Raw genomic sequence first — 22,783 nt, 5'->3', positions numbered from 1 at the left:
AACTGAGCTGAGTTGCCATATTTCTTGTTTCCTAATACGTAAAACTGTGGACTTCACTATCCTACAGTTATCATTCATTTTACGTAAAGATTTCAACCTAAAGATACGCAAATTTGCCATTTTTACACAACGTTTTCGACCAAATCACTCTAGAGACACTCCTGCCTGAAGATTTCGTCCTGTTTCCACTTAAATTCGGAGTAAGAACGCAGAGTGTGTTTGAGTTGTCGCAGTGAAAGTCGCCATAACAATCGGCCCCTTACGCGAAGCCAGCGCGCCAAGACTGAAGAGATTTCCCGTCAACTAGTTGTGAAGTCTATGCCGTGACATTCCGCCGCTCAGCCACGGTATGATAACGTGTGCTGCGGACGCCTACCGACCTCATAAAGCTGTCGGGACGCTGCCGGGCTGGGCCCGTGACCTCCCAGCACGCACATCACCATGACCCAGCGCTCTGACGCCTCCGTTCACGTGTTGCGGTTCGACGAGCTCGAGTTATTAGCCCCTGCAGCAGCCGAGATGGCTACGGAGCAGCCCCAGTCCCCCCTGCAGGAGGAAGGTACCGCTACCCAGACGCAAGAGGTAGCTACTCAGCCCCAGGAAAATGGAAGGAAGAAGGCCGCCACCACTCTCCTCGATGAGGCGGTGGAGATGGACCTGGGGGAGTGGCTGCAGGAGCACCCTTGCCTCTACAACAAGGGGCTCAAGGAATATAAAAACAAAGCCCTCAAGGACCGGCTTTACGAGATCAGTTTGCTGCCACTAATGACCTAAGTAACCTTGCCCCTCAATTAACACCTAAGCATCAGGTCCTATAATCCCCTTGCCTTAACCTGCTGTTGTGTTTGGCAGAGGGAAGGAAAAACATTTGTTCCTCAATCTATTTTATTCACATTCACACAATGTCAGTATATTAAAAATAACAAAATCATTCACATATTGGTCTAAAATATTATCTCGACAGTACAATCTAAGCCTAAGTCTTTATTTTCAAATGTTTTTTTATCATTGTCTGCATTCTTTCTTTCATCTTTTTTTATTTATATCCAGTATATATTTATAAAGAATAGTAAAGTCTTGGATATTTTAAACACTAAAAAGAGCATTCACATGTTGATTCTTTTAAAACATAACAAAAGCATTCACATACTTAGTCAAAACATTATTTCGACAGTACATACATTTATCTAAATGTAAGTCATACTTTCTGATGGTTTTTATTATCATCTGCATTCTGTCATTCATTTTTTTAAATTCATATTCAGTATATATCTATACTGAAAAGTATAGTCTTTATATTCTAATCGTTAATTACTTCATGGGCACAATATGGTGAATAGTGTTCACAGCAACGCGGAAGGCATACGAAAGGCTTTTGTAGGAATCACCTGTTGCTAAGAAACGAAGTGTGATCGCAATACGTAGTCCTGGCTCAATGAGCGATCTCCAGAATGTTGTCTGCTTCTCAATGTGTGGGCCAACACGTGCAACAGTCTCATTGAACAGGTCTTCATCAATCCTGAGGAAGTTTTTCTACAGCTCTGGATCTTCCTCTGCCAGTTCTTTCATGAGTGTGACATAATGACCCAAGATAGGCCATCTCGTCAGGTAGGGCTTCACCCAAATCCTCTTCTTTTTCGACCTCTTTTTTGTCAGCTGTATCAGTTCCAGTATAGTTTTCTCTATGGCGAGACACTCCATGTTGTGCTTGTGCAGCATCAATATCCACAGTTTGGCTAGGTCGCTCTCTTCCATGTTGTTGCGTTCACGAGGGACACTTGTGGACTGGTGCCAGTTCCAGGCAACGCCCCCTTTTTATACATCGGCAGAAATACCAAGATGCTACAACGGTTAGGCGCCGATGTCCGTGAAATACCGGGAAGGCACCTAGGTAAGTCCGTAACTTCATCGTGGTCGTCGTGGGTGGGTCGTGGGTTACCGGCTGTAACCGTGGTGATACACTGTCATTTTCCGTGGCCGCCGTAAGTGGGTCGGGAGGGCTCCGGGGTGGGGTCGCGAATGGTCCGGGAACGTCGTTCGCGTTCCGGCCTACTGCCTTTGTACACCGTTGTACAGCCGCCACAGGGGTAATCCGGCTGTCAGATCGTGGCCAGAGGTCACGGTTTAACCACCTGCTCCCCGGGAGGCCATCGTGGACCACAAATCGTGAATGTGTGAACCCAGCAAGAGGGATGCAGGTGGGCAGTATCTGGGAGGTCACTCAGGGATACCCAGGCTTAGTAAGGGGGTGCTAAACCCGGGCCGGCGAGACACAGGTGGTGGTTGCTGGCCGGTTGGTTGTTGTATCTGTTTCTCGGAACAAGTGCACAGCGTTGATGAAGGTGCCGTACATCTTGCTCCAAACCTGAGTGACGAGGCTGCCTCACTGCCTGCCACCTGAACTGACCTTCCTCTGCTGCTGGGTGATTTCGTCCTCCGGAGCTTGAGCGTGTCCTCGGTGTTGTGTTGGCGACACAGCTCTCACTACCCTTCCAGCACCACTAACCACTGCACTCACTGTATGTCTGTATAATGTCACAACATTTCACGAGTGTTCTTTGTAATAATGAGTACCTTGAAAACAATGGGAAGGGGCGGGGGAATGGGGAGCGAAGAAGAAAAAGAAAAAGAAAAAGGGTCAACAAACTGACCCCGTGGCTGCTATGGGGAGCGCCAAGTGACACGTCTTGACCCCGTGAGGGTCAAGAGAGGTGTGTGTGTGTGTGTGTGTGTGTGTGTGTGTGTAATTCAACACGGCCTGATCATGAGTTGGACTCTCTTTCGCCGGCAGGTACCCTCACGATGTGAGAAAGTGCTCATTATTGTCGATCTCTGGGTACTACCAGGACCTCACACACCACAGACTCAATCCCCCTTGCTCAAGGGGGGACAGTAACCACTCCTAGTCAACGGAAAGAATCCGGCCTGAGCGGGGCTCGAACCGCCGCCTATTTAGCCGTGAAACCTTGCAGCGCGGCGCTCTAACCTCTTGAGCTACCGGAGCTTTTTTTTTTTTTTTTGTGTGTGTGTGTGTGTGTGTGTGTGTGTGTGTGTGTGTGTGTGTGTGTGTGTGTGTGTGTGTGTGTGTGTGTGTGTGTGTGTGTGTGTGTGTGTGTGTGTGTGTGTGTGTGTGTGTGTGTGTGTGTGTGTGTGTGTGTGTGTTTGTAAGGATACATACGGATATAAGGAGACTACAAGCGCCAGGTAGCGTACACATGGCAACTCCTAGAGATGGGTTGTTCACCAAATTTCTTTCTCATTCATAAATGCATGTAGTCTTCATATAAAGCTATCAATTGTCTTTACCATAACTAAACACCTACTCAGTTTGCTCCACTCATTTACCTTTCTGTTCGTGAACCAGTTGTTGCATATTTCCTTCCTGAACTTGAGTTTATGGAACATTTAACCGTTGTTACGTGTTGTCACATTAGCATTAAAGTTTTGCCTTTCAACTAAATCACCCTTGTAAATCCCCTGAATCCATTCAAACATCTTCATTAAATCCCCACGCAGTCTACGTCTTTCCAAAATATGTAAGTTGTTTTAGTCTTTCTTTGTACGGTAAATTCCTAAATCCTTGAATCATTTTAGTTATTCTCCTTTGTATTGCTTAGAGGGGAGCTATATCCTTTCTGTAAAAGGGGCACCAAAACTGAACAGAATTTCCAGGTGAGGTCAAGCCAGATCCATATATAGCTAAAGGATAACTTCTGAGATCCGGTTGCTTGCCCTTCTAGAAATAAAATCCTAAACTTAATTTACACAGTTTCTGGCGGCAATACATTTATTTCTGAGTTGTAGGCCAGAGCTCACACGCTCACCCAAATCCCTCTCGCAATTGGAGTGGTCAAGAGGCGTATTATTTAATGTGCAATTACTTTTTGGGCTATTTTTTCACACACGAAGAATATTACATTTGTCGACGTTGAACTGCATCATCCATTGTCGTTGTCTGAACTGATTAGTCTTCCAACTTTTGCGTCATTGTTTCATTCAATAGGTACCAGAGCCTTCAAACTAATGCTAATTATGAACTTTACATTTCTGTCCGAAATCGTGCCAAATCTATTCTCCGACTAACCAAAAATTCTTTCATTAATAGAAAATGCCAAAACCTTGCTTTCTCTAACTCTTTCCGTGACTTCTGGCATCTAGCCAAAAACATCTCCTCCAACTTCACTTCTTCATCTTTCCCTCCACTCCTCAGTCCTGACGGCAACACTGCCATCTCATCTATCTCTAAGGCTGAACTCTTCTCTGAAACTTTTTCTAAAAACTCCACTCTGGACGATTCTGAGCATATTCCTCCTACTCATCCCCCCTCTGACTCCTTTATGCCTGTTATAAAGATTCTTCAAAATGATGTTTTCTATGCCCTCTCTGGCCTCAATCCTCAGAAGGCTTATGGACCTGATGGAGTGCCTCCTATTGTCCTTAAAAACTGTGCCTCCGTGCTGTCACCCTGCCTGGTCAAACTCTTTCGCCTCTGCCTGTCAACATCTACCTTTCCTTCCTGCTGGAAGTATGCCTTCATACAGCCTGTGCCTAAGAAGGGTGACCGCTCCAATCCCTCAAACTACCTTCCTATAGCTTTACTTTCTTGTCTATCTAAAGCTTTTGAATCAATCCTTAACCGGAAGTTTCAAAAGCACCTTTCCACTTCTGACCTTCTATCTGATCGCCAGTATGGGTTCCGCAAGGGGTGTTCTACTGTTGATCTCCTAGCCTTCTTAACTGACTCTTGGTCATCCTCTCTTAGCCGTTTCGGTGAAACTTTTGTTATTGCGCTGGACATATCAAAAGCTTTTGATAGGGTCTGACACAAATCTTTGCTTTCTAAACTACCCTCCTACGGTTTCTATCTTTCTCTCTGTACCTTTATCTCCAGTTTCCTTTCTGACCGTTCTATTTCTGCCTTGGTAGACGGTCACTGTTCTTCCCCTAAATCTATTAACAGTGGTGTCCCACAAGGTTCTGTCCTATCTCCCACTCTTTTTCTGTTGTTCATTGATGATCTTCTTTCCAAAACGAACTGTCCTATTCATTCCTACGCCGATGATTCCACTCTGCATTACTCAACTTCTTGTAATAGAAGACCCACCCTACAGGAACTTAACGACTCAAGGCTGGAGGCTACAGAACGCTTAGCCTCAGACCTTACTATTATTTCCAATTGGGGCAAGAAGAACCTGGTGTCCTTCAACGCCTCAAAAACACAGTTTCTCCACCTATCCACTCGACACAATCTTCCAAACAACTATCCCCTATTCTTTGACAACACCCAGCTATCACCTTCCTCAACACTAAACATCCTCGGTCTATCCTCAACTCAAAATCTCAACTGGAAACTTCATATCTCATCTCTTATTAAATCATCTTCCTCGAGGCTGGGCGTTCTGTACCGCCTCCGCCAGTTCTTCTCCCCTGCACAGTTGCTGTCCATATACAGGGGCCTTGTCCGCCCTCGTATGGAGTATGCATCTCATGTGTGGGGGGGCTCCACTCACACAGCTCTTCTGGACAGAGTGGAGGCTAAGGCTCTTCGTCTCATCAGCTCTCCTCCTCATACTGATAGTCTTCTACCTCTTAAATTCCGCCGCAATGTTGCCTCTCTTTCTATCTTCTATCGATATTTCCACGCTGACTGCTCTTCTGAACTTGCTAACTGCATGCCTCCCCTCCCTCCCGCGGGGGGCCCCGCTGCACTCGACTTTCTACTCATGCTCATCCCTATACTGTCCAAACGCCTTATGCAAGAGTTAACCAGCATCTTCACTCTTTCATCCCTCACGCTGGTAAACCCTGGAACAATCTTCCTTCATCTGTATTTCTTCTTGCCTACGACTTGAACTCTTTCAAGAGGAGGGTATCAGGACACCTCTCCTCCCGTATTTGATCTTGCTTTCGGCCACCTCTTTTGTTTCTTTTTTAGGAGCAGCGAGTAGCGGGCTTTTTTTATTATTGTTCTCTTTTTTTGTGTGCCCTTGAGCTGCCTCCTTTGTTGTAACAAAAAAAAACAAAAAAAAAAAAAATCCAATTACTTGACGCACCATCTTCATTCTCTTCCTGCTTTTTTGTCTTGTAACTTCCTTTATTTTCTCATTATTTCTTCTCTCACTTTTCTTCGTGTCACCTCTCAATTTCTTATCACTGCTCCTTACGTTAGTCTCTTACCTTCTCATTTTTCGTATCTGTCATTCTTCTCCTTTGTCTCTGTTTCGCTCTCCTCCGTTTCCAACTTTTTCGTGTGTTTTTAACCTCTCTTTTTCCTTCAATATCAAAGTCATTTCTTACCCCTTTCCTTATTTCCTGATCCCTTTTTTTTCTTCTTTTCCTGCCCATTTCAGATTCTTTCTCTTTTTCCTGGAGTTCATCTCAATGCGGTACTTTTTATCTCTTATTCTCCTACACGGAGCCACTTTTCAATCACCTGTTCCTCAATCCCACTGGCTTCCTACTCCTTGTGTCTTCTCGTCCCTTCCTGGTGAGTCCGCTGTTCCCCACCTCCTCCCCACCATTTCCCCACCGTCGCCAGCAACACTTAACCCCTTCTTCATAACCTCTACCAAATAAGTCTTATACCTTTCTCTACCATTCCAGGTAACATGTGCACACACCCACCGATGAATAAAAATGATGAAGGGGTTGGGAAAGATTGCAATGGCCGACGAGAAATCATAAAGTTCAGTATTGAAAAATGTATGAAGCTCATAAATAAGTAACGAAAGCTACATACGTTCTGCTTCTTATTCTCTCTCTCTCTCTCTCTCTCTCTCTCTCTCTCTCTCTCTCTCTCTCTCTCTCTCTCTCTCTCTCTCTCTCTCTCTCTCTCTCTCTCTCTCTCTCTCTCTCTCTCTCTCTCTCTCTCTCTCTCTCTCTCTCTCTCTCTCTCTCTCTCTCTCTCTCTCTCTCTCTCTCTCTCTCTCTCTCTCTCTCTCTCTCTCTCTCAACACGAGAATAATAAAGTCAACAATTTTCGGCTGTCAATCAAACATGAATGCTTCCCTGCTCTTCTCCATTCCTCCCTAACACTCTCTATCCTATATCCCTAAACATTGTCCTCGCCCTTCTCTCTAATCTCCATCAGTACTTGTTCCCCGCCTCCTCCTCCTCCTCCCCATTTGTACCTGCTCCCCCATACCCGCCACACTTACTATACAGTCCCTGGTTGCCACACCCCTCGCTAGGGACCTAACAGCGCCGCCAAATGTTAATATTCGACAGTCACAGGATTCGTCAACGATTAAAGGGTCTTTGACACATTCAAGAACACTCGCCGGACTGTGCCGAACGAAATTGAGCTGGATCTCTGAAAATGGCCCCGTGTTTTTTTTACAACAAAGGAAGCAGCTATAGGTTAAAAAAAAAAAAAAAGCCTACTAAGCACTGGTCTTACAAAATAGAGTAGAGAAGAGTGGCCAAAAGAGAAGTCAATTTCGGGTAGAGAAGTGTCTTGATACTTCTCTCTTGAAGGAGGTAGGAGGAAATACAGACGAAGGAAGGCTGTTTCAGAGTTTACCAGTGAAAGGAATGAAAGAATGGAGATGCTGGTTAACTTTTGCAAAAGGGACTTGGACAGTATTGGGATTAGCATGAGTAGAAAGACGTTCGCAGCGGGGCCGCGGAACGGGGAGAGGGATGCAGTTAGCAAGTTCAGAAGAGCAGTCAGCATGAAAATATCGGTAGAAGATAGAACGAGATGCAACTTTGCGGCGGAATTTAAGATAGAAGACGTCAGTAAGAGGAGGGGAGTTGATGAGACGAAGAGTCTTACACCCCACTCTGTCCAAGAGAGCTGTGTGTGTAGCCCCCCACACATGAGATGCATATTCCCTACGAGGCGGACAAAGACCTAACGATCAGTGTACAAAGCGGATAGGAACGAGCACAAAGATGTGTTTCGGTGGGGACTCGAACTTAGTCCACGCTAGGTCTTCGGGCTTAGCACGACCGCACGCTAATCATTCGGCCACTGTCTTACCTGCAACTCTTTCACACACACACACATATATATATATATATATATATATATATATATATATATATATATATATATATATATATATATATATATATATATATATATATATATATATATATATATATATATATATATATATATATATATATATATATATATATATATATATATATATATATATATATATATATATATATATATATATATATATATATATATATATATATATATATATATATATATATATATATATATATATATATATATATATATATATATATATATATATATATATATATATATATATATACACACACACACACACACTCCCGCTAACCATGACCTTTACATTTTCGCCCGGAATCGTGCCAAATCTATTCTTCGACTTACCAAAAACTCCTTTATCTATAGCAAATGTCAACACCTTGCTTTCTCTAACTCTTCCAGAGACTTCTGGCCCTTAGCCAAAAATATCTCCAATTGCACTTCTCTCTCTTTCCCGCCTTTTCTTAACCCAGACGGCAGCACTGCCGTCTCTTCTATCTCTAAGGCTGAACTCTTCGCTCAAACTTTCTGTAACAACTCTACTCTGGACGATTCTGGGCATATTCCTCTTACTCATCCCCCCTCCGACTCCTTTATGCCTGTTATTAAGATTCTTCCTAATGATGTCTTCTATGCCCTCTCTGGCCTCAACTCTCAGAAGGCTTATGGACCTGATGGAGTGCCTCCTATTGTCCTTAAATCTGTGCTTCCGTGCTGACACCCTGCCTGGTCAAACTCTTTCGCCTCTGCCTATCAACATCTACCCTTCCTTCCTGCTGGAAATACACCTTCGTACAGCCTGTGCCTAAGAAGGGTGACCGTTCCAATCCCTCAAACTACCGCCCTATAGCTTTACTTTCCTGTCTATCTAAAGCTTTTGAATCAATCCTTAACCGGAAGATTCAAAAGCACCTTTCCACTTCTAACCTTCTATCTGATCGCCAGTATGGGTTCCGGAAGGGGCGTTCTACTGGCGATCTTCTTGCTCTCTTAACTGATTCTTGTTCATCCTCTCTTAGCCGTTTCGGTGAAACTTTCTCTGTTGCACTAGACATATCGAAAGCCTTCGATAAAGTCTGGCACAAGTCTTAGCTTTCTAAACTGCCCTTTTTCGGACTCTATCCTTCTCTCTGTTCGTTTATCTCCAGTCTCCTTTCCGACCGTTTTATCTCTGCGGTGGTAGACGGTCACTGTTCTTCTCATAAACCTATTAACAGTGGTGATCCACAGGGCTCTGTCCTATCATCCACTCTCTTCCTGTTATTCATCAATGATCTTCTTTCCATAACAAACTGTCCTATCCACTCAGACGCTGATGACTCCACTCTGCATTATTCAACTTCTTTCAACAGAAGACCCTCTCAACAGGAATTACATGACTCCAGACTGGAGGCTGCAGAACGCCTAACCTCAGACCTTACTATCATTTCCGATTGGGGTAAAAGGAACCTTGTGTCCTTCAATGCCTCAAAAACCCAATTTCTCCACCTATCAACTCGACACAATCTTCCAAACACCTATCCCCTATTCTTCGACAACACTCAGCTGTCACCTTCTTCAACACTAAACATCCTCGGTCTATCCTTAACTCAAAATCTTAACTGGAAACTTCACATCTCTTCTCTCACTAAATCAGCTTCCTCGAGGTTGGGCGTTCTGTATCGTCTCCGCCAGTTCTTCTCCCCCGCACAGTTGCTATCCATATATAGGGGCCTTGTCCGCCCTCGTATGGAGTATTCATCTCACGTGTGGGGGGGCTCCACTCAAATAGCTCTCTTGGATAGAGTGGAGTCTAAGGCTCTTTGTCTCATCAGCTCTCCTCCTCTTACTGATAGTCTTCTACCTCTTAATTTCCGCCGCCATGTTGCCTCTCTTTCTATCTTCTGTCGATATTTTCACGCTGACTGCTCTTCTGAACTTGCTAACTGCATGCTTCCCCCCCTCCCGCGGCCCCGCTGCACGCGACTTTCTACTCATGCTAATCCCTATACTGTCCAAACCCCTTATGCAAGAGTTAACCAGCATCTTGACTATTTCATCCCTCACGCTGGTAAACTCTGGAACAATCTTCCTTCTTCTGTATTTCCTCCTGCCTACGAATTGAACTCTTTCAAGAGAAGGGTATCTGGACACCTCTCCTCCCGAAACTGACCTCTCTTTCGGCCACCTCTTTAGATTCTTTCTGTAAGCGGCGAGTGGCGGGCTTTTTTTTATTATTGTTTACTTTTTTTGTCCTCTGTAGCTGTCTCCTTTGTTGTAAATATATATATATATATATATATATATATATATATATATATATATATATATATATATATATATATATATATATATATATATATATATATATATATATATATATATATATATATATATATATATATATATATATATATATGCGATTTATAGTGTAACCATATATTTTCCTTCCCTACATTACCGTTGTTATTATCCCGAAAATCTAGGTATGCTTTCATTTGTGTGTTGGCGTCTTACATAACATGCTGGTTATCATGGTAGTATTGATCAGTTTCCACCATGATACTTATCCATCTTGCTGTGTTGCTTACTACTCATCATGTTCTATTTTGTTTGTAGATAAAGACTAATAGAACATCAATGTACGTATATTACAGTGTAGTGGGAGGAAGGGAGAAAAAATGGGTGAAGTGAATGTAAAGGAAACTGTCAAGTGAGTGAGTGCTTAAAAATTCTGTGGGAGGGAAGGAAAAGGGTTGGGTGGGGTTAAAGGGAAGGATGAGCGTACGAGGGGAAACTGATGAAAGAAGGCAGAAACCGAGGAAAGGGAGGAGTCGGAAAGGCGGAAGTGAAGGGATGATATCGAGTAAGGGAAAAAAGAGGAATGACTGAAGAAGGGAAAGGGAATGTGAAAAAACGTAGAAAAAAATAATGCAAGCACGAGGGAGACAGAGGGAAACGAAATGAAAGTCATGGAGGCAGAGGAGTTATAAAAGAGTTAAAGAAAAAATAAAAGCGTAAAAAAAAACGGATATTGATAGGGAACGGCAGAGAGAGAGAGAGAGAGAGAGAGAGAGAGAGAGAGATGAGGGTGGCTGGGAAGGTCACTTATCCAAAAATGTAAAAGCAACACGCCAGTGAGTGATGGTGATGGTGGAAACGTGTTCACTGTGTGTGTGTGTGTGTGTGTGTGTGTGTGTCAGAAAAGCTATCGGGAATGGTGGTGGTGGTGTTAGTAATAATATTAGTTATAGTAGTGGTTGTTACATTAGCATTATTATTAGTAGTAGTAGTGGTAGCTGTGGTAGTAGTAACAGTAGTAGTAGTAGCAGCAGTTATAGTAGTAGATGTAGTAATAGTAGCAGTAATAGTTGTTATTTCTGTTTTTGTTTTTGTTCTCGTTACATTTATAATAGTAGGTACAGTAATAGTAGTGTTAGTAATAGTAATAGAACTTTAGAAGCAGCAGCAGCAGTAGTAGTAGTAGCAGTAGTAGTAATAGTAGTAGTAGTAGACTAGAAGTGGTAATAGCTGTACTATCGATAATATTTGAAGACAAATATATAGTATGTACATTTTGTTATATTTACTTTCATGATTAGAATTAATGCCAAGATCTTAATAATCATTAATAATACGAATATGTAAGACAATGGGAAAAGCATTACATTAAATGGTGGCGGATATGGTCAGGACAGTGCAAGTATAGATACTGTGAGGCGAACAGCGTGCGGCCCGAGTATAGGTGATAGTGGTGATGATAGTGGTGGTGGTGGTGCTGGGCCGCCACTATAAGAGAGGTCGGGTCGGAGCTGAGGCACGTAGGGCGGCCCCGTCAGTGTGCTCTCAGCCAGTGTCGAAGAAGGGTGGTGGTTCGCTCGTTCTGCCATCCAGTCCTCACGTCACTACGGCCAAAGTGATTCTTTTTCCCTCTCTTTCTCACATCACTCCACGACACCCCCAAGCTCTCCCGCCCTCTCCGTGTTATCCGTCTTTGTCACTCACCAAAAGTTGAGAAGCCTAACAAAAATCCTCTGGATAATTCTTTTAGAGATTTTTATATCGCAGAATTTGAATCATCGCACCGTGAACGCCGAAGGAAAATGAAAGAGACGGAGAGGGAGAGACGATAAGGGAGAAAGAAGTTTAATTGCTTCTACTTCATGGTGATTAAAGACGACGTGTGTGTGTGTGTGTGTGTGTGTGTGTGTGTGTGTGTGTGTGTGTGTGTGTGTGTGTGTGTGTGTGTGTGTGTGTGTCTCTTTCTTCGTTTATGTGTGTATGTGTGTTTGTGCGTGTGTTTGTGTCTCTGTGTGCATGGATATGTGTAGGCGTAGGTGCATGTATGCGGGTGTGTATGTATATGTATGTTTGTGTGCGTGGGTGCGTATGTGCATATCTGCGTACGTGCGGGCATGCGTGTACGTAAATGTGTGAGTGTTATTGTGTTAGGGTTTGTTTGTTTACGTGTGTGTGCGTATGTCTGCGTGTATATTGTATGTGTTATTTGTTAGTGTATTTGTGTTTATGTGTATGTTTGTGGGTACTCGTAATTGTGCGCTCGCGCACGTGTGTGTGTTTGTGTGTGTGTGTGAGAGAGAGAGAGAGAGACTGTGTGCGTGTGTGTCGGGAAGGGAGGGGGGTCGTGTCGTGTCATGCAGCTTCTTGGAGAGTGACCGCTGATGGTCCAGTTTCTAAGGGATGGAAAAGGATGATAAAAAAAATAGGGAAAGGAGGAGATGGAGGAGGAGGAGGAGGAGGAGGTGCATGATTAGGAGGAGGAGGATGCAGTGACCAAAGAGCAAGGAATGTGTGTGGTGTCGTCTGCCATCCTGTATCGTGAGACATTCTATCCTTAACTTTGCATCGCGGATCCCAATCTTTACTATCACAGAGTAACTAAGTTGAAGCATCTAAGTGTAAAAAAAGTGCAAAGGAGGACCTGAAAGCGATACAAAGCGGGAGAGGTCACAAGAAGAAGAAGAGTGATTGTTAATATCCTAGTTATTTACACACATACGTCATCATTTCCTTTTATAATAATATAAATATACTTCGGTGGGACATATTCCGACAAACAGGCGACAAAAGACACGGTACAGAGTCGAAATTCATGTATGTATTCAGAATGGGATGTCTCACGATAAAGGGATGTCTGACGACACAACAATGGGGTTTGGTTGTTTTAGTGGTTGTGGCAGTGATGGCGGCAAAAGAAGTGAAGAGAATTATGACCTGTCGAGGTGTTGGCACTAAAGAGCAGGCGTTGGATTGATGATGGTGGTGGTTTTGGTGGTGGTGGTGATGGTGGTTGGTTTCGTGTTCATGAAGATGGCAGTGGTGGTGGAGTAGGTGGCGCAGGTGGTGGAGCTGGAGTAACGGTCTGGCTGTCTCTTTACTTCTGAGTTTGCTCTGTTTCTTGAATGTTGTGTGGTGAGTCAAACTGCCTGAACAGCCATCACACTCACCGTCGGCGCTAACAACTACTACTACTACTACTACTACTACTACTACTACTATTACCACCACCACCACCACCACCACCACCACTACTACTACTACTACTACTACTACTACTACTACTACTACTACTACTACTACTAATGCTACTACTACTTTTACAACTACTACTACTACTACTACTACTACTACTACTACTACTACTACTACTACCACTACTACTACTACTACTACTACTACTACTGCTAGTACTACTTCCACAACAACTACTACTACTACTACTACTACTACTACTACTACTACTACTACTACTACTACTGCTGCTGCTGCATTTTACACTCTTCATTATAATACCTCACTTCAACTCACAACATTTGGCTCAGTAATGTCTTATCCGTACTTTAACACATACAGCCCAGGGACAACTTTTATGTGTTGTTTCACGAATCCTTGTCCAACTCGATGCAGGACGTAGTAGTTATTGGGATTGTCATTATTTATAATACCATCACTCGCCCCTTTCTCCCTTCCTACTTTTCCTCCTCATCATTCCTTCATATCTTCACCACTCACACAGCTCTTCTGGACAGAGTGGAGGCTAAGGCTCTTCGTCTCATCAGCTCTCCTCCTCATACTGATAGTCTTCTACCTCTTAAATTCCGCCGCGATGTTGCCTCTCTTTCTATCTTCTATCGATATTTCCACGCTGACTGCTCTTCTGAACTTGCTAACTGCATGCCTCCCCCACTCCCGCGGCCCCGCTGTACACGACTTTCTACTCATGCTCATCCCTATACTGTCCAAACCACTTATGCAAGAGTTAACCAGCATCTTCACTCTTTCATCCCTCACGCTGGTAAACTTTGGAACAATCTTCCTTCATCTGTATTTCCTCCTGCCTACGACTTGAACTCTTTCAAGAGGAGGGTATCAGGACATCTCTCCTCCCGAATTTGACCTTGCTCTTGGACACCTCTTTTGTTTCTTTTTTTAGGAGCAGCGAGTAGCGGGCTTTTTTTCATTATTGTTTTCCTTTTTTTATGCCCTTGAGCTGCCTCCTTTGTTGTAAAAAAAAAAAAACTCCTTTGACCTTTCTGCTTTTCTTTTCCTCTCCTTTTTTCTATCCCTTCCACTTCCGTTTTATTATAGGAAATTCCATTGCACTTCACCTCACTCCCATTTCGGCGTTTCTCCAATTGTCCATTGTTTCATTTACCTTTATTGTGTTTATTCCTCTCCCCTCCTATCCATCTTTCTATCTTTTCTGTTTTGATCTTATATGATTGGGAATACCATGACATTCTCATTTTTTTACTCTACATACTTTCTCCTATTACCCCCTTGAATTACTTTTGAATATTCTTTTTCCTTCCCTTCTCTGCCTTATCCTTCTTTCTTTCCTTTATCCATTCTCCTCTCATTATATCATTCGAAGTACCATTACGTTCCCTCCTTACTCCTCTGTCTTATCCGTCTCCCTCTTCACCTAATTATCCCCCCCCCCTCCATCTCCCGCCCATCCTCTCACGTTATATAAAGAGAAATACCATCACATTCTCATTTTGTCTGAGCCAGAGGAGAGGACAGATTTAGGAGTAAGACTCAAAAAGATCCTCCTTCGCATTATCTTCATCCTGCTTCTCTTCATGGCTTTTCCTGTTTCCTTCCTACCGCCTGTAATACTCTCTTTATTTCTACTTCCTTCCCTCCTGTCTTATATCTATTTTTCTTGTTCCCTTAGTCTTCCTCTCTTTTTCTTATGTCTCCTCGAATTTACTACCTTTTGCCTCCTCCCATTTCCCTGTCGTAATGTTTATCTTCCTTCATCTTATATTGTTTTTTTCTACCTTTTCTACCTGATCCTCCGCTGATTACCTGTTTTGACGCTTGTCTTTGCTTTCTCTTGTGTCTTTCTCCGCTTCCTTCTTCTGTCACCTTCTCCTCCTCGTTTTCCTTTTCCTCTTCCATTTCCTCTTTCTCTTCCTCTTCCCCTTCCTCCTCTTCATTCTCTTCATGCCCTCTTCGTTGACCCGCACGGACTGACAACGCCACTCGTTATTTCCACTCAACATCATGGGGTCTCTCTCTCTCTCTCTCTCTCTCTCTCTCTCTCTCTCTCTCTCTCTCTCTCTCTCTCTCTCTCTCTCTCTCTCTCTCTCTCTCTCTCTCTCTCTCTCTCAATCAGTCTATCTATCTATCTATCTATCTATCTATCTCGTATTAATCTTTTTACACAAATTTCTGAACCTTCATAAAAACATTCCAACCTACTCAAGTCGATGGAGGATAAAAAGCTTTGTGTTTAGCTCCTTTCTTTGATCTTTATGGCCTCCAACACAACTCCACTCGTCAAGGTGAAGGGGCACATTATCGAGCTGATACGTTTATGGCCCTTGTCTCGTTTTCTTTTCATACTCGTTCCCTTAAGGCGGCAACATCTGTATTTTCCTTCTCCGTAGATTTCTGGGAAATACGTCCGAACAGATTATTGGGTTTAGATTCAGTTTTATTCTTATTATTTTTTTTATGGCCCTTTGGTGTATTATGAAAGGAAGGATTTGTGTATGTGGTGTATTTTTCTTCGTTATATGTTTATGTGTTCTATGATGCCAGGGTGTTGTTTAGCGGGAGTACCAAAAGGAGAAAAAAACGAACGAAAAAAATGCCGTCAACTTGTTATCTTGTTGTTATGATCGATTTAAGCTTGAGGCTAATTATGGATCGGAATACAGAGACGCTACTCTCTCTCTCTCTCTCTCTCTCTCTCTCTCTCTTGTCTGGCCACCATATCCCCTTTCCCCACCCCCTTTTGCTTCCTATCTATCCCATTATTTGTTGCACACACGCACGCGAGTGATCGTTAGGCAGATGTATCATTAAAAGGCATTCAATATTTCATTTTAATGTCAGGAAGCTGCAATATGACTCCTATTAAAACAAATTCTTACCAAACAAATTTTTGCCAAAACAAACTGCTACGTAAATTAACTCTTACTTAAACGAACTCCTACTTAAACAAACTTTTACAAAGCAAACTCTTGCTTAAACAACTCTTACAAAACAAACGGTTGTAAAACAAACGGTGACTTGAATTGAAGTAAAATAATGAAAATACAACTCTGCCTGCCAACCACACAGATATAATGAATCTACAGCGTAGCCTTCGTGTTTGAAAAATAAATAATAAATGGGATTATGAATCATGAGAAAAAACTAAATAAAAAAGTCTTCACTCCCACTACATCCATATAGATCACCCTTTTTTTTCTCATCATCGTTACTGTTCATGGCCAGCATCATTAACAATCTGACGAGAAAGGGGAAGGGATGGGTTTTACTAAAATTACTTGTGAATACCTATTTTACTTTTCAAGCACATCAGTTTAAGAATTGATAGAAATGATGGTGAGAAAGGGAAGGGTTAGGGGAAGGGTAATAGCTGAGCGTCCATCCTCTTACTAACGGTGTTGTTATATTTGCTAATTCACGATACTGTTACTGGAGCCCCTTTTCTATCAACAATCCTGAATAAGATATGGAACATCCCTAATAACAGCAAACATGTATACACAGCCACTCAGTCTCGTAATCATCTGCAGCATCATAATTTATTGTACTACTTAATTGCTGAGGTTCCTCTTCTCTGCTGGGCCACCAATCAATAATCCTTGCCTCGCCCTTGCCCCCCCAAAACGTCATCAAATGTTCTTCATCGTTTGCCATTAATAACATTATTGCACGTCTCCTTCACGTTATCATTGTCATCGTTTCCATCAGTATCATCATCCTTTCCGCTATCACCATAATTATATTCTCATCGATATCACTAAGCAAGAGCAATGTTTGTAAACCTCACGAGTCACGTTTCACTTACCTTGCAGACCTGTGGCGTACTGTGCCTACGTGTACTTAACTATTGTTGTTATTGTTAACGAGGAAAAGAACAAACATTTCCTCTTCTATCAAGCAAGAATCTGAATGGAATAAATACCGCCTGACTTGCTCATTAGCGAAACTTTAAATATGTTAGATTTTATTATTTCAACTTTTCTTTCGTCATTTCATACCATTTTTTTTTTATCTCATCAAGCCAGGATAAAGTTTCATATATTGGTTCTTATTTTTTGCCATTATAAGTTTTCTGGGTTAATACAGTGCATATTTTTATTAGATAGATTTACCTTCGGGTCTTCATATTAGATAAAATGTGGCATCATTATCATCCATCTAGTATCAATTAATATTTTCAAGAACTTTATCCAGATTTAATTGGTCGTCGAAGAGAACAGTGTATCTTCACCCTTACCTCAAAATATTCTTAAACGCTATGGCCTGTAATTAATCTCTCTCTCTCTCTCTCTCTCTCTCTCTCTCTCTCTCTCTCTCTCTCTCTCTCTCTCTCTCTCTCTCTCTCTCTCTCTCTCTCTCTCTCTCTCTCTCTCTCTCTCTCTCTCTCTCTCTCTCCTGTCACGTCTCCTGGATGACAAATTACACATCGTCCCCCTCATCACCGATCCCCTTAACGAGGCACAATAACTATATTTTGTCTTCATCTAACCTTTCTTCCCTTCTCTCCTCGCCTTAATCACCTCTTCGACTTATTACCCCTCCCTTTCCTTTCTCTTATCTTTCATTCCTCTCTTTATCCTCCCATTCTCTCTATTGCCTTTTTTTTTCTCTTTTTCCTTTCCTTTCCTCTCCTCTAATTTTCCTTCGCTTCCCCTCCATTTCCTCTCCTTTCCTCTCTTCTCCTTTCCTTTCCTCTCCTCTCCTCTCCTCTCCTCGCCTCTTCTTCCCTTCCCTTCACTTCTCTTCCCTTTCGTCTTCTTCCTTCCTTCCCCTCCCCTCCTCTCCTCTCCTCTCCACGCCTCTTCTTCCCTTCCCTTCACTTCTCTTCCCTTTCGTCTTCTTCCTTCCCTCCCCTCCCCTTCCCTTCCCTTCCCTTCCCTTCCCTTCCCTTCCCTTCCCTTCCCTCTCCTCCTCTCCCCTCCCCTCCCCTCTCCTTCCCTTCCCACCCCTCCTCTTCCCTTCCCTTCCCTTCCCTTCCCTTCCCTTCCCTTCCCTTCCCTTCGCTTCCCGTCCCCTCCCTTTCCTTTCCCTTTCCTCCCTTTCCCTTCCCTTCCCTTACCTTCCCTTCCCTGCCATCCCCCTTCCCTCTTTTCCCTTTATACTATTAATCATCACTACTGATTCAGCCGACAACTTAATCACCCCACCTCGCTTTCCTTTATCCCTTTCAACTACTACCTCATTAGCTAACCTTCCGACCCTTCCCTCCCTTATCTCCGTTGGTCCCCCACCACCCCACCGTCACTGCATCAGATAACGTCCCCCTCACTCCTCCACCTCCAGCAACATCGTTATATCCACCATCACCATCACCGCTGCCTGCTTCATTGTCTGGTATACAAACATTAGTCTGATTACTAGCTTCAACAAATGGTCCAGTTCTTTTATATTTTTTTGTTTATCTCTCCTTCCTTCAGTGTGCCAGTTCTTTTGTTTGTTTCGGTGGTATTCTTAGTAATTGTTAGCAAGTCGGTTGTTAGGGATCTCAGCAGGATTTTGGCTGCTCACTTCCTGGTGAATGCCTTGTCGTGTGAGTGCGCAAGTTTGAAGCGTGCCAGGATGATGTTTGTTTACCTATGAGTTTGGCACGGGTTTGAACGGAGATGCTAAATATTGCGATTTATGTTTATGTGTTGCATATTGCTGTGTTTATACTTGTCAATTTGTTTGTGCCTTGTGTGTGTGTGTGTGTGTGTGTGTGTGTGTGTGTGTGTGTGTGTGTGTGTGTGTATGTGTATGTGTGTGTGTGTGTGTGTGTGTGTGTGTGTGTGTATGTGTATGTGTGTGTGTGTGTGTGTGTCGCGTTTACATACCACTACACACCCTTGCCCTGGCCACACCCGCAGAGTGACACCCTCTTGAGTACGCGAGCTGCGCGGGCACGTCTACTCTTGTGACTGAGAATAAGAAAAAAAAAAAAAATTAGGTCTCACAAGACTGAAGAAAAGTTAACAAAGGATACGAAAGCGGAACAACGGACAGGTGAAGAAAATAAAAGAAAAAAAATTGCTCGCAAAAGACTCCTGAAAGCATCAAAGGTTCCATAAAGAGACTAAAAACCTAGGACAAAAAAAAAATAGATCAAAGAAAAAAACCAATGAGACGGCGAGGGCGTGTATCAGGAAGGAGCGTGTAAAGCTGATGGCGCCGGTGCACGGCTGGTAGACTGCCAGCCGCGAGCAGTCAGCCGATAGTGTAGAAAGAAAATAAAGGAGTCGGCAGAAAGTTAAAAAAAAAAAAAGACAAGTTGCAAGCGGGACATCCAGTCAGCCAGACAACCAGCAAGTCAAACCATCAGCCAGTCACCCAGTCAGCCAACCAACTAGCCAGTCACCCACCCAGCCAGTCAGCCAGCCAATACGGAGGCCATTGAGTCGACACGGGAGAAGACGGGGAGGAGGAGGAGGCGCAGGAGGAGGAGGAGGAGAGAAAACACGGCGGATAACGAGACGGAGAGAAGCGATTCCGAGGCAGCCGATGCCGGGGGAAGTGACACTGACAGCAATGACTCCAGGGGCAAGGGGGGAAGAGGAGGACCCAGGGGGGCAGGGTACGCCGCCGTGGGTGAGTCGGCCCCCCGGAGGCAGCACGCGGGGCCGGCGGTGAGGTGGCAGAAGAAAACGAGGAGCAGGATCCCGCGAAGCGAGGAGGATGAAGTGATCGAGGTGCGGGACGTCCTGGACCTGCCGCCCAGCGTGAAGGCGTCCCTCTCCGCCTGGGGCTCACGCTCCAGCTTCCACAGCTTCAGGGTTGACTCCAACGACAGGTACGACCAATGGGACTACAACGACCATTTGATTCACTCATTGACTAATTGTTTTACTGGTCTTTTGTTTCATGTTGTGTATGGGCAACTACAATATTTTTGTTAGGCGGTATCTCCATTTCTTTTTGTTTTAACCCATTATTTTTCCTGGCCCTCACTTCCACATTGAACACTTATATTAATTAGTTGACATTTTATTTTGACACCCGTTAAGCGCGTACGACCTCCCGTCTTTAATCTCTTTCTTGTAAGCTATATTTTTTTTTGTCTGATTTTTAATCGCTCCTTGTTCATTTTCTGTGATCGTAAAATAATTTTTCACTACTCCCCCGCGTCAGTTGTTAAACTCTCTTGAAAAGCTCTCGTAATTGGCCTCGTCACTTGCTGTTAAAGGATGACTTTTTTAAGTGTCTTCTCTCAAGGTTCATGCTGCATCAAGTGTTTAAAAATTGCTGCCGAAGTTTATATCGATAAGCAGCTTGTTAGTCATCTCCAGCCTCTCGAGGAAAGTTGTAAACAGTCTGCCGTTGGCGAGACTTAGGAGTCGAACTCTAAAATTACGACTTGCGCCCAAACCTTTTGCCTTTATTTATCACCTTTGTTTTCGTTTCAATTCAAGCTCACACATCCTCAACTTTTTAAGTTTCGTTTCCTCACATTCTTCCACTCCTGCTAAAGTCGTATATGTGTTTAGTTCATCTTCTGTTGTCAAAAAGTTGCCCGTTTCTCTTCATATGTGCATAGTTGTTGGATACTAATGACCCCGCTGACAGCCCATCAGCCCCAGAATGTCTGCCAAAGGTTAGTGCCAAGGGTGTCGACGCCACGGTTCTTGGGGACGCTGCTTTAATCACTCCGTTGCCATTTTTATCAGACTTTCTTTCTCTCAAGTTTCAAAGCTCCGTAACGAGGTGGCCGTGCCGCGCGATGGGCCGCCGCGGTGGAGCCTCCTCAGTCCCTCTTGAGATAAAGACCAATAAACAAGTTGACTCCATGAGCCTCTTCAAGTCTTTTTTTTTTTTTTTTTTTTGTTATATAATTTTTTTTCCCGGTCTATAATTGTATTTACTACTATTGTAACTATACTTATGGTCATTAAATAATAGAATAACTAAGAAACTAATCGTGTGTGTGTGTGTGTGTGTGTGTGTGTGTGTGTGTGTGTGTGTGTGTGGTCCAGCTGATGGAGGCCATGCAATATGGAAAAAAAACCTCAATATTAAGAAAATTTCGGTGATCATTTATGTTTACTTTGTCTGCCCTTACCCCATGTCTGTGTTCTGCTCGAGGCTCCGGCAGTGAAATCGGCAGTCCCTAAACTCTCAAGGAGGCTCGTAAAGACAGTTTCTCGTAAAGACAACTTTCACCAAATTACAGGAAGCGCGTGAAGGAGGGCTGAGGCGGCTGGAGAGGGGAAGCATTAAAGTGGGCCGCGTCGCTAACAACCTCAGTGAGTTTGATACGGCTGGCGGGTCGGCCTCCAGTGCCTCGTTAGGGGAAGAACGCTTGAGATAATGGAGCTCATATTTTGGAATTTAAATGTTACTTTTCGGATTGGCTTGCTAATCACCCGCGATCGGCTCTCATTTTCCGCGCGAGGGGAGTTTAAGTTTCCGAAGGGAATGAGGCAGATGGAAAGCAGACATCTCGCGAGGCCAACTATTTCTCTGTTATTGCGTAGTAGGATGCAGTCTCTGAAGGAAAGATTTGAATTATCAGGGTGAAGGCATCCCGGTCTCTCCTCTTTCTCTATGGCAAGTTGTGAATAGATTTTTCTTTGTGTCTGGAATTGATCAAAAAGTTTGTCTGTAAAGTTCAGCATCTTTATCTTCCTGTTGCGTATTGGATTTTTTTTTCTTCTTTGTTTTTCGCATGATTGTTTTACTATTGATATTTGGAGGTGCTGGTCAGGTATGAAGCGACTGTGAACCTGTGTGATCATATTGACGAAACTTATTGTGGTCTAACAGGGTAACCAGCTCTCTTCGCTCCTGAGTTTTCACATACCACAAACACACATGCAGGGAAAGACACTGTCTGAAAACCATGAATTAAAACAAATGTGTATTTTCTTAGAGGAAAGACACAACTTTGTTATTCGTTGTTAACATAATCTAAAGCGCTTAATTACCACTACTACTATCATTACTACTACTACTACTACTACCATTTCTACTACTGTAGTGTCCATGGACCATTGAGAGAGACCTTCTTCTTAAGGCTTTATTAAGCTGAAAAGACGAGTGCGTACAGGAAAGAAAGCAAGAGTGGTCTGAGTCAGTAGGTACAGCAAGGGCCTGAGGTTATCTCGGGAGAGTGGTCGAGTCTATGAAACATAGAAACTATGAAATACTGAACTATGAAGCACTTAATATTACAACTACTACTACTACTACTACTAATGATAATAATACCACCACCACCACCACCACCACTACTACTACTACTACTACTACTACTACTATTACTACTACTACTAT

Source organism: Eriocheir sinensis, chromosome 4 (genome assembly GCF_024679095.1).
Source record: "Eriocheir sinensis breed Jianghai 21 chromosome 4, ASM2467909v1, whole genome shotgun sequence".
Taxonomy (NCBI): Eukaryota; Metazoa; Arthropoda; class Malacostraca; order Decapoda; family Varunidae; genus Eriocheir; species Eriocheir sinensis.
The sequence above is the reverse complement of the archived record's forward strand: the minus strand, read 5'-3'. Positions refer to the sequence as shown.